Genomic DNA, 12,536 nt, shown 5'->3' on the forward strand with positions numbered 1-12,536 from the left:
AACAGTATTGACCTGGGTTTAATTACAGTGCATGAAAACTGTACATAAAATATATTTCTTTGAGGAGGTGAATTTGATTAAATAGATCTATCAGGAAGCGAGAACAACCCGACCTCAAGTGCAAAAAACAAAAACAAAAACTATTCAGGCATTTATTGAAGCCTCCGGTCATCTTAATCTTCCAGTGCAATCCTGTTAACTCCCTTTTCTGTATTTTTATACAACTCAGCTAGAACTCTTCTCCAGGTTCTCATCCTTTCCTGTCTCAACGGCTGCCTTTACCTTCCTTCTGGCCCCCTCTCCTGCAATCTTATCCCTTTCCCCTCAAACCCATTCAAAACACATCTGCAGAAATCACTGCCTAGCACAGTGTGGCCCTGATCTTTGATTAGGGTTCTTAGGCATGACTGCAATACAGATAATAATAATCTTCCCGGCTTATTGCTTTGACCACGTTGCCCCCAGGTTTGCATCCATCCATTGGCTCCCGCTTTCCCGTTGCATCAAGCACAAACTGCTGTTCTTCACTTATCAGCCCTTTATGTCTTAGCCCCTGGCCGAGCCACGAATCTACTGTCAAGCCCCACCGCTGCCTCTGCTCTGCCAGTGATGGCAGTCTTCACTGTGCACTGAATCATGAAACTTACTGATGAAGTTATATCCATTCTTCTACCAATGTGCTGTACCACAGTTTGAGCGTGTGTCTTGTGGGCCTAAAATCCAAAAGTGGCCTTCGAACCAGCCCCCACAAAACTGTACATGCACTTGCTTGCATGTGAAAAAACACGAAACTTTGCACACATCTGGACTACTGTTTTCAGTTCTCGGCAACATATTACAGAAACACATTGGAAAAACTAGAGGGAGTTGAGAGACGAGCAATAAAAATAATCAAAAGGCCAGATGCATGTGAAGCAGAAAGATTACAAAAGCTAAATATTTACCTGGCTAAGGGCCCGATTAAACATGCATTGAAATTGATGGGAGTCTTTCCATTTATTTCAGTGGGAGCTGGACTGCACTCCAAGTGACAACCAAAGTGGACTCAACAATAATTTACAAAGTTTTGCAGCAGAGATGGGTCCAAGTCTCAAAGTCCAAACTCCTTCAAATGTCAGAATGTTTGTTTGGGTCCAGGGTTTCAGCTCTGTTTGAAACCTCAGAGAGAGATTATTTAGGGTTTATGAAATGTGGATCCATGGTTTCAGTTCAGGCCCCTTTCCCATTTTAAACTGGCAGTTTTTGATTCATGTTGTCACATTTTAATCTCACTCTTTTTTCCCCCAATGCCCTAGCAAACTGACCATGTTTAATATGCTCAAAGTGAAGCACATTAAATAAATAAACAAAATGTACCGAGAAATAAAAGATTAAAACTACCACATGGAAATGTCTCGCTTTCGACAAGAATTGTTTGGAGACTATTCCAAAAACACTGCTAACTGCAGTTGCTTAATTACCATTGTCTTTTTGGCTACTCATCTTATTCAAGCTATTAAGTTGGGAAGCCACTGATTTGTTTACAAGTTAAGATAAACTATTGAGTTTTGTGTGCAAGGTCTTGTTCTGATTTTGTCCAGACACATGGCAAAGTCAGCAATACTGACGGACTTAAAGAATGGTTCTCCTCCTTTTTAAACTTAATTTGGTTTATTTCAACCTAATAAAAAGTAATGGGTTTATTCCTAAACCAGAATGATCTTTAACCCAAACTTCCTCTCAAGTGCATGTGAGATGATTATAGATAGAGATTACAGGTGAAATTCTGTCCTATCCCTTCCAACGTGGAGAAATTAGGCTAGAATAAAATCACTTTTATTTTAGAATAGTGTCCACACAGGGATTTATACTGATATAACTATAGTGGAATAATTATTTTGGTATAACTAGGCCAGGAAATTTCACCATGTAGACAAGCCTTAAGAGGCACAGCACAGAACTCTTATCCCAGGGGAAGAGGGAGCTAAAAGGCTTTCAGCCACCTTTGCACCCTCCCGATTCTAGCTGCTTTGGGTCTGGAGAGGCCCCTGGCACTTATTTAAATTAAACTGAATTAAGGCCACTTTAACTCTGAATGACAGCATCCACAGTGGGAATTAATTCAGTTTTAATTAATCCACTTTAAACTTACTCCTTTGGTTAATATGGATTAATTTTCCTGAGTGTCTCAGTGTGGACAAGACCTTAGTATACAAGGAAATAGCAGAACTGAGTGTACATTAAATCATTCCAAATGTAACCAAACTGAAAAATAGAGAAAAAAGGTGTTTTTCTCTAGTCTTTTTTCAGTTGTAGTTATCTTAAGTGATTCTTTTAACAATCACAGGTACCTAGTTTGAAAATAGAAATATGCTTTGGCCTCTTTTTGATGTATGAAGAAGACTGGAAAAGTTTGGGAGCTTTTTTCTATTTGCTTTTACATTAGAAATGCAGGTCTGGTCTAGTCTGGAAGAGTCAATGATGACTGGAGAACTCATGGAATGATGTCACAAGAGTCCAGAAAGTAAGCATTGGGAAGTTGAGAGTGAAAGGGATTTTCAGCCAGTGTACAAAGCTCTTAGATTTTGTTTGCTTTTTTTGAGGACTATTTTTTGCAGACTAATGTACAGGTTTGAGCAGGGAAGTTCTTAGAGATTCAAAAGCTCCTCTCTTAGGTTAAGGTGTTACAGAACAGAAAATACCTCCCTTGAGACCTTCACCTTGAGAGGAAGGATGGTCCATTTGCTAGGATACTAGCTTGCATTCCCTGCTCTGCTAGAGACTTCCTGTATAACCTTGGGCAAGACACTTAGGCCCAGACTTCAATGGGAGTTAGGTGCCTAAATACTTTCGACAATCTAGGCCTTAATCTTTCTATGCCTCAGTTTCCCCATTTATAAAATGGGGATTACTACACTTCCCTGCCTCCTAGAGCTGTTGTGACAAACACAGAGGCACTCTGATGCAATGCTAATGGGAGCCGTATAGGTACCTAAGATAGATTCAGCAGGTCCTTCAAGGAAGACATGAACTGATACTCCTGATATTTTTAAGATTAAATAAATTCACCTTTCAGGACCCCATAAAGAAGCAAAAAAAGACAAATCAATATTTTTTGTAAACTCTTTGCGGGTCCCTTTTAAGGGCTACTTTTTAAAAGCATCTTCCTTTTCGGTGTGCACCCATTTTCCAACAAAATTCTTGCATTTGCAAACAGATTGGGTGGCCACAGACAAATTCCTGCATTCACACAGATTGCGGGAGATTATATACACACATTTTGGCCATTAGAATGAATACTCTATGTTGAGTTTCACTTTGTACTGGCTTCCAGAGGGCAGACTGGGTCACATTATAAGCCTTTGTATATCTAACTTCTGCATATCAAAGGACTGATTGCTGAAACCCCAGGAGCTTTGAAATGACATATTAATGTTATTTCCACACAATAAAAAACACAAACAAAGCAAACCAACTTTATTATGGGTTAAATTTGTTCCCCTTTATTAATATAGCCCATAACAAGAAGATACAATTAAGACACATAAAAGCTTAAAAAGCTATGGCAATGATCCATTAAGGTTGATATATATAAATGTTCCATTACCCTTCCAGCTGGTGCATTCAGTTAACAATATACATATGTAAAAAATAAAATTCACTATACTTTTCAACAGCCTTCACTCTGACCCACAGATCTATTTGCAAGCGCTTTCATTAATATTTGTTTTAACCCCTAACAAAGGGATTTAATCCCATTTTAACTGGAAAATTAATCACAGCCATAATTACAGAGCCACTAACAACACTTCCACAGCAGAGGACTGTGATTTTTCCTAGAAGTTACTTTGAATAGGGGTAGGGAGGGATCAAAGCCTCCCTGCCTAGGCAGCCAGCCAGCACTGACTGGTTTTAGCTGCCGCAAAGCTCCTGGGGGAAATTCACTCCAATGTGGAGGGCATTTGCAAGGCCCCTTTGCACCACTGACCTCTCAGCACAGGGCCTAAATGGGGCTTAGTGTTGTTCAGTGCCTTATGCAGGACCTTTGTATGGAGGTGGATTTCATCTTTGAAGGGTAAGTCTCTCCACATCCCAGCAAAATGATTCGGCAGGGCAAAGCCAAGTTGGTCATCCTCACCAACAACTGTCCTGCTTTGAGAAAATCAGAGATTGAGTACCATGCTATGCTGGCAAAGACTGGTATGCATCACTACAACGGCAACAATATTGAATTGGGTACAGCATGTGGAAAATACTACCGAGTGTGCACACTGGCTATCATTGATCCTGGCGATTCTGACATCCTTAGAAGCATGCCAGAGCAGACCACTGAGAAGTAAAAGCTGGAGACCTGTCATCCTTTCTATGATAAAACTGGTTATAGACTAGTTAAAAAAAAAAGAGAGCGTTTCTGGTTTGTGGTGACTCTTCTCTGTAATGAAGGTATGATCTCAGGGTTACCTTTAATCCAGCTGATCCTCTTTGGTCTTTGCCAGAAATAGCACAGGCCTGATTCTATCGTCCTAACAAATGCAGAACTCCAGTTAAAAACCAGAAGGAGTTACACTCTATGAGGGCGATAGGGGCAGGGAGCTTTCTGAAGCACTTTCAGGTGAAAGATGCAGAATAAATGCGAGCAGGATTTTTCATAAGCTTTCCGATTATGCTATCCTTGTAGTAGCTGAGCATCTGACAAACATGCAGCCTCACCATCTCCCTGGGAGCAAGGGAAGTATGATTTTTCTCAGTCTGGCTTCCTGAACTCACACAAGTAGCCTATGGCGGAGATGAGAATAAAACCTAGATCTCCTGATTCCCTTGTCTGGGCCTTAATCACAAAGCCATCACTTTGCTTTATTGATAAAACAGAGTCCTGAACGCAATGTACTGCACGAGTCTCAACCCTCTAAAACCAAACTGACAGGTTTCAGAGTAACAGCCATGTTAGTCTGTATTTGCAAAAAGAAAAGGAGTACTTGTGGCACCTTAGAGACTAACCAATTTATTTGTGCCAGCAATGCCCCTCTGCCATGTACATTGGTCAAACTGGACAGTCTCTACGTAAAAGAATAAATGGACACAAATCAGATGTCAAGAATTATAACATTCATAAACCAGTCGGAGAACACTTCAATCTCTCTGGTCACGTGATTACAGACATGAAAGTTGTGATATTACAATAAAAAAACTTCAAATCCAGACTCCAGCGAGAAACTGTTGAATTGGAATTCATTTGCAAATTTGATACAATTAACTTAGGCTTGAATAGAGACTGGGAGTGGCTAAGTCATTATGCAAGGTAACCTATTTCCCCTTGTTTTTTCCTACCCCCCCCTCCCCCAAACGTTCTTGTTAAACCCTGGATTTGTGCTGGAAATGGCACACCTTGATTATCATATACATTGTAAGGAGAGTGATCACTTTAGATAAGCTATTACCAGCAGGAGAGTGGGTTTGTGTGTGGGGGAGAGGGGTGAGAAAACCTGGATTTGTGCTGGAAATGGCCCAACTTGATTATCATACACATTGTAAGGAGAGTGATCACTTTAGATAAGCTATTACCAGCAGGAGAGTGGGGTGGGAGGAGGTATTTTTTCATGCTTTGTGTGTATATAAAAAGATCTTCTACACATTCCACAGTATGCATCCGATGAAGTGAGCTGTAGCTCACGAAAGCTCATGCTCAAATAAATTGGTTAGTCTCTAAGGTGCCACAAGTACTCCTTTTCTTAAAACCAAACTGTCACACACGCCTTTTAAATATGTGGCAAAGTCCAATAAAAGGGATACATGATGAAAATTGAAGAGCGTACCACTTGCATTCATGCACAATTCCTCTTTTTAAAGTGAAGCTTGAAAAAATATACATGTGCAGTCATGCTTTATCCCTTAATGGGATTTACTTTAAACATTTATGCAGTTTGTTTACTTTTTGCATTTCACTCAACATGGTCATTGACACTACACTGGTCAGTTTCACTTTCTAGTTTTAATGAACGGTCTGGGAAGTGCTGCAGGGGAATTTTTAAATCTGGCTTTTCACATGTTTAAATCTAAAACATCTTACACTGTTTCTGCTCATTTATTTTAAAATCATGAAGACATAAACCTAGATTTTGTAAAATTTCTTTGTGCAAAATCTATATTTTGAACCTAAAAAATGACAGTGTCTCTTTAAGATGTATCCAAGTTACTTTTTTAATAACTTAATTTTCATTATTAAACATATCTGATGTTAATAATTTACAATAATAAAGAGTGAGAGATTACCAAGTACGTGAGGGATGGAGGTAAATTTAGGTCTTAAATATGCACCACAAGATATTCCATAATCGATTAGTCCTGATAGGTATGGTCCAACCATTAAAATAAACCTTGGGCAATTAAATATATATTACATACACAAAAATACATGAAAAGAACATTATTAAGCTTACAAAAATAGCACTCAAAAGTTGGGAAATGCCAGAATTAAGGTTGTCCATACATAGCAATGTGTGCATAATTCCCTAGGTTTTTTTAAAAAAAAGCAAACTGAAAAGAACAGAAATTCCATCATGTGTCATCACATTGAAACCCACATGAGTGATCATCAGGGTTGGAACCTTTATCCACCGGAGGGATCTCTGCCACTTGAGATAGCAGAGAAACCAACAGCAGTAATAGGTTGTCTTTCATTATGTGGAGCAGCACTACATGGGGACACGACGCTTTGCCAATGAGTTCCACAGATATTTGCTGACAGCAGTGGAATGGTGAGAGTCCAGAACCTTGAGTTCCAACCCAAACTCTGCAAAGGAATGTGCTCGAGCGGGCACAGATATTTTTGCCCATCCCTTCCCTCCGAATCTTGTCCCCTTCTGCCTCGCCCCCTCCCATCTGTCCCTTTCCAGTCCTGTCTCTGTCCCACACCTGGCTCCTCATCCCAGACCCATTCTCCTCACCTAACCAGCTCATCTCCCACTCCTCAGGTTTCTCATCTCAGTCTCCTTGCCCAGCAAGTTCTAGGCTACTCCTCCATAGTCCTCCTGGTTCCAATCTACTGACTTCCCTACCCCCACCCACCCCATACTGGTTTCTTGTATGCTCTGTCTCTCTCCAGCCCCTATTCTTCATTGCCCTCCCTCCCCCTTCATTGTTCCCCATCCACTCTGGCTCTCAGTCCTTGTCTCCCTCCCTGAGCTCTTTGTTTAGCATCCGTGTCCCAGTCCCCACTCTTCTTGTCCCAGACTCTTGTCCCAGCTAGTCCCTCACTCTAGCTCAGCCAGTCCCAGTTTCCCCCCACCTCCAAGTCCCAGTCCTCCTCCAGACCCAGTCCTCCTCCTGCCCCGGCCCCTTGTCCCAATCGACTTCCCCTACCCCCAGTCCTGCTCTTGTCTCCTCTGCATTCAGATCAGATATTTTTCTCCTCCATACTGCCTGGGCACTGCAGGGGGGTCATTGAAAGCATAGGAGAGACAAGCTCCCTGCTCGCAGTTCCAGTATCTGGCCCTGACACAACACAGCCCCAGCAGCCCAGAACTGCAATTGCAGAGACAGTCCTGCTCAGCCCAGTCTGGGGCATGCTCAGTGAGGACAGAGTCTTCTGAGTTTTTAGCAGCAAAGCTCTAGAAAGTCGCTACTGAGCATGCAGGAACTAATTTTTTTTCCAAAGGCTTATGATTTGGTCAAATTTGGGAAGATTTTCACAGGGACAGCAAAAGGGACATCACTGACATGAAGGCCACTGCTCCACCAAATTTTAAGTCCCTGGTTCACTAGAGCTTCTCAAAGAAAAGGTCCTCAGAAATTTTTAACATGGGCAAAATAGCATATTTCCCCCCTAACTTCGTTCTCAGAAATGGCTGAACTGTTTTAGCTGAAATTTTCCAAGAATTTTTTTCCAGCCTGAAGCAGAAACCCAGCATGGAAAATTTCAGGCCAAACAGTTAAAGTTTGGCAAAGTCATAAGGAACTGAAAACTGGGTCATATAATGGGAAGCTTCAGGCAACCTTCATCATAGGCAGGGCTACCAGCCCCCTCTAAATGATTAGAATTCAGTGTGATTAAAATACCCCCATTCTTGGTACTGATCATATAGCACTAGCTCATTCTAATCCCCTTCATGCATCTGAAACAGAAAGCACCAGTCGATTAATTTCAGCTTCTTATCATTCTTATACTTTGTCTTATCATTTGCTTAGGCTGTTGCATGGATGACAGTCTTGCCATCTGACTTTGCTGTTTGTCATGTAGATATTTATTAAACCTTCAAAGCTAATCTTCTGAACACAGGTGCCTTCATTTCTTACCCTGAATATCCATTTTGCTAGCAAAAAGAAAAGGAGTACTTGTGGCACCTTAGAGACTAACAAATTTATTTGAGCATAAGCTTTCGTGAGCTACAGCTCACTTCATTGGATGCATTCAGTGGACATTTTGCTAGCATTTCACAAAATGGGCAGACTTCTGCAAAGCTCATAGAGCAGAACAAGGATTTCTACTTATGAACAGGTTACAGAACAATGCCAGCCTGATCTTGCCAAGCTTGTTTTGCATGCTTTCAGAATTATTTACATGGGGGAAAAGAGGCTTTGGCCCATTTTGTGTTGGAAATGCAGAGAATGTACTAAGGACTGCGCTAAAAAACCTCAAGATCTTTGGCTAAGAAAAGTAGCTGGGATGAATTAGTAAATTTCTCAGCCCATATGAAATGTGCCTTATCAAAACAGAGTAATCAATATCGAGTTTCATCCGCAGATGCACTGTACTCCAAAGATGTTTGCATACAGGTGGTTGTCAATTCCCAGTGATCCCTCATGGAAAATTCCGAGAAACCTTCTCTCACCAGCTTCCCCTTATTTAGTTCCCATGTGTGTTACATCAAAGTCTTTGTCTGCCTGCATGCTAAGGGCATCACACAGGCAAATGCTGTAGGTTCCTCAGATACTAGCAAAGCCAATTCCTACATGCAGTGGTGAGCTGGAGCCGGTTCTCACCGGTTCACTAGAAGCGGTTGTTAAATTTAGAAGCCCTTTTAGAACCAGTTGTTCCATGAGGGACAACTGGTTCTAAAAGGGCTTCTAAATTTAACCGGCCAAAAGTGGCGCCTTAGGCGCCGACTCCACGGGTGCTCCAGCCCTGGAGCATCCAAGGGGAAAATTTGGTGGGTGCAGAGCACCCACCGGCAGCTCCCCGCCTCACCCCCGGCCCCAGCTCATCTCACCTCCGCTCCGCCTTCGCCTCCTCCCCTGAACGCCCCACCCTGCTCTGCTCCTCCGCCCCCCCCCCCAGGCTTCCCGCGAATCAGCTGTTTGGCAGGAAGCCGGGGCTGGCTGAGAAGCAGGCTGCGGCTTCCCGCTTAGGCCCAGGGAGGCGGAGGTGAGCTCGGGCGGGGGGAGGCACGAGGAGGGCCGCCCGTGCCGCAGCAGGTAACCCGGGGGGGGCCGGGGGGGACGCAGGGGAACCGCTCCCCGCCCCAGCTCACCTCCACCACCCTTGGCCTTAGTGTGAAGCCGCGGCCTGCTTCTCAGCCAGCCCCGGCTTCCTGCCGACCAGCTGATTCGCGGGAAGCCGGGGGGCAGAGAAGCAGAGCGGGGCGGCGCGTTCAGGGCAGGAGGTGGAGCGGAGGAGAGCTGGGTCTGGTTGCGGGGTTGGGAGCTGCCGGTGGGGGCTCTGCATCCACCAGTTTTCCCCGTGGGTGCTCCAGCCCCGGAGCACCCAGAGAGTCGGTGCCTAAGGCACCACTTTTGATGTGATCAGTGGGGGAGCAGCTGCTCCCCCTGCTCCCCCCCTAGCTACGCTCCCCCACCCCTAGGAGCCAGAGGGACCTGCCAGATGCTTCCTGGGAGCTGCCCCAGGTAAGCACCGCCGGGACTCCCCACCTCGTCCCCTGGCAGGTGCCTCTGGCTCTTAGGGGTGGGGTGAGCACCCACTGCGGTGGCCCACGAGACCCTCCTGCCCGGTTCTGGGGGAAGCCAGGGGACAGGGGAGGGGGGTGGATGGGGCAAGGGTCCTGGGGGGGGGGGTGCGTCAAGGAACACGGGGGGGTTGGATGGAACAGGAGTCCTGGGGGACGGGGGTGGGCAACGACCCCCTCGTGGGGTGAAGAGGGAACCCATTGTTAAGATTTTGGCAGCTCATCACTGCCTACATGTCTGCCAAATCTGAAGCCACAAAGATACTTTCACTGACTATTCCCTTTATTGCTTCCTTCAACACAAACCAGTTCTGGACATGTTCCCATTACTTTATCCCATAGGACTGACTCCACCCCCTTACCAGCTGGTGTGATATAGGATCTGGGGGCAAGTTAGGTTCCACGGTGAAACTTTGGGCATTAATGGTTTTGCAGGGGACCCCAGATTTGTTTCAACCAGCTCTGAAAGATGGGCCCCTTTATTCTAGCTCTCAGTGGATTCCTTACAGCATAACCATTTCTAAGAAGGGAGCCCATGTACATCTAATTATTATTATTAGAGCTGATTGAAAAATTTCCATTGAAACTTTTTTGATGATAAAAAGGCTTTTTTTCTCCATATTAAAATATTGAAAATTTGCAGGATTTCAACTTTTTTTGTTAAACTGAAACTTGAAAAAAATCTGTTTTCAAAATCCAAATAATTTTTGGTTTTCAATTCCAGAAGCTGGAAAAAGTATTTGGATAATTTTTGGTTATTATTATCTCATGGAAAATACATATCTCCTGGCCAGCTCTTGTGATTGTAATATATTTTGTGGATCCAATTCTTAAGTGCCTATCTCTCCCTATGCATTGTATTGGGATTCTGGGCCCCTAACTCAGGGTTTGTGGATTCCACTGGATAAGCAGGCACCTAATTAGGCATTGCAATGCTCAGAATTGGAACACCTACGTTCCTTTGTAGATTTGTGCCAATGTGACAAAGAGACTGATGGAGATCACTGGGTTTGATGCCAACACTGTTCTGGGTAGTTAAATGTATAACTAGGAGTCTTGGACGAGCAAATAAATCGACCTGATATCAGACTTACATGACAGATGCAACAAAGATAATTAATAGCACCTTCATAAGCTATCTCTCCCCCCACATGCACCTTATTCCTATAAGATATTGCATGAAGGAAAGAGCAGAGTTGTGTTGGAAGTTTAAATCTGATCTGGGCTATTTTCCAGTTGCAAAGGGAAGCCAGCAGAGGAATTCGAAGAGCGGGGTCACCAACTGAAACACATTGTCAGCAATTAATAAACAGTAATAATACCAAACCCATTTATGACAGGTTTCAGAGTAGCAGCCGTGTTAGTCTGTATTCGCAAAAAGAAAAGGAGGACTTGTGGCACCTTAGAGACTAACAAATTTACTTGAGCATTAACAAATAAATTTGTTAGTCTCTAAGGTGCCACAAGTCCTCCTTTTCTTTTTGCGAAACCCGTTTATGTTATCCTCAGGAGTCTGAGACCACGGTGAAAACCACTATTGTAAATGGGACATGCGCTGCTAGATTCTGGACATATAACTGTAAATAAAGTACAATTAGTCACCAAATAATAACTACTTTCAAACTAAAAGCCATGTAATGTGCTGTTGCAAAAATGCATTGTCTGCATCCTCAAGGCTATCCCTTTGAGATACTCTGTGATCCCACAAGACAAACAGCCAAAGGGGAAAGTTTATAGAGCCAGAGATTTTCCAGCACAGTCCCCTTTGATCATTGCAGGAGTGCAGAAGGCAATGGGTTAGTGTTTGTAGTCCATTACACAACAAAGGAGTCTTAAAGGAAGGATTTGAATGAGAAGAGGGAGGAAGACTCATATCACTGATTTCTCCTCCAAACAGAAACAAATTCACAAGACAGGCCCCAAATCCTGGCTAACTGCTGAGGCTAAAGGGGCTACAGTATTATTATCTATTCACAGTCTAGGCTTTTGTACTGTTAAAATGCTGACCATAACTGCTTCATCAGAGCAACTCTGGTAGTTAAAAAGCTCCTATAGTCAACATGGAAGGCCAAGACAATGCCTAGCATTGACCAGTAGATCAGCTCCCTTTTCCCATTCAGCTGACTTGGAGACATATCGCCCACTTAAGACTATTCGTTATGCGAAGCAGCAAAACGTAATTTTGTTTCTTTTGGACTTTGCCTCCTTTATACTTGTTTATAATAAGGACTAAGAAAAGAGTATCATCTAGCAGGGCTGTGAAGAATGTGAGATGCTTATTTTTATTATGCTTTTTCTAGGGTTTGCAGCTATTTTGGCTGGCAAATTGTGATATGAAAAGAGAAAGTTATTTCTTTTAAAAAAGCATATTGCATTTGATATTTTCTTTGCAAAGCATCAAAGCTCCCATTATCCTGATATGCTTCTCAGTTATGAGCTGAGTAACCTTGGTGAACAAGAATCACAACATATTGGTTGAATATAAGCTCTGGGGACTTTCAATATTCATGGCCATTCCAGTGTTATGGATCACCCCTAAACTTTGCACGGATGCAGCCTTCCTCATTAGAGGATCTTGTAGTATTTTAGAGACTCCAATGGGCAACATTAACTCTGATCTCATACTTTTCCATGTGCAAAAAGCTCTTTATACCAGTG

General features: G+C 43.1%; 2 long non-coding RNA genes across 5 annotated transcripts in view; one reads left to right on the top strand and one right to left on the bottom strand.

Annotated features, from left to right (window-relative positions):
• LOC141982085 (uncharacterized) overlaps positions 1-1,047 on the bottom strand; it is a 179,518-nt gene extending 178,471 nt beyond the window's left edge. The window contains exon 1 of one of the 2 annotated variants that reach the window (XR_012637951.1): positions 945-1,047. This is a non-coding gene — a long non-coding RNA (uncharacterized LOC141982085). The remainder of the gene's footprint in view (positions 1-944) is intronic. The other variant, XR_012637952.1, reaches the window with a different exon arrangement.
• LOC141982084 (uncharacterized) overlaps positions 1-12,536 on the top strand; it is a 48,821-nt gene that overhangs the window by 15,497 nt on the left and 20,788 nt on the right. Inside the window, exon 1 of one of the 3 annotated variants that reach the window (XR_012637948.1) lies at positions 3,922-4,054. The exons of 1 other annotated variant lie outside the window; for it this stretch is intronic. This is a non-coding gene — a long non-coding RNA (uncharacterized LOC141982084). Of the gene's footprint in view, positions 1-3,921; positions 4,055-9,255; positions 9,341-12,536 lie in introns of those variants that run through there. One more of the 3 variants, XR_012637950.1, reaches the window with a different exon arrangement.

This window comes from Natator depressus, chromosome 2, assembly GCF_965152275.1.
Source record: "Natator depressus isolate rNatDep1 chromosome 2, rNatDep2.hap1, whole genome shotgun sequence".
Classification (NCBI taxonomy): domain Eukaryota; kingdom Metazoa; phylum Chordata; order Testudines; family Cheloniidae; genus Natator; species Natator depressus.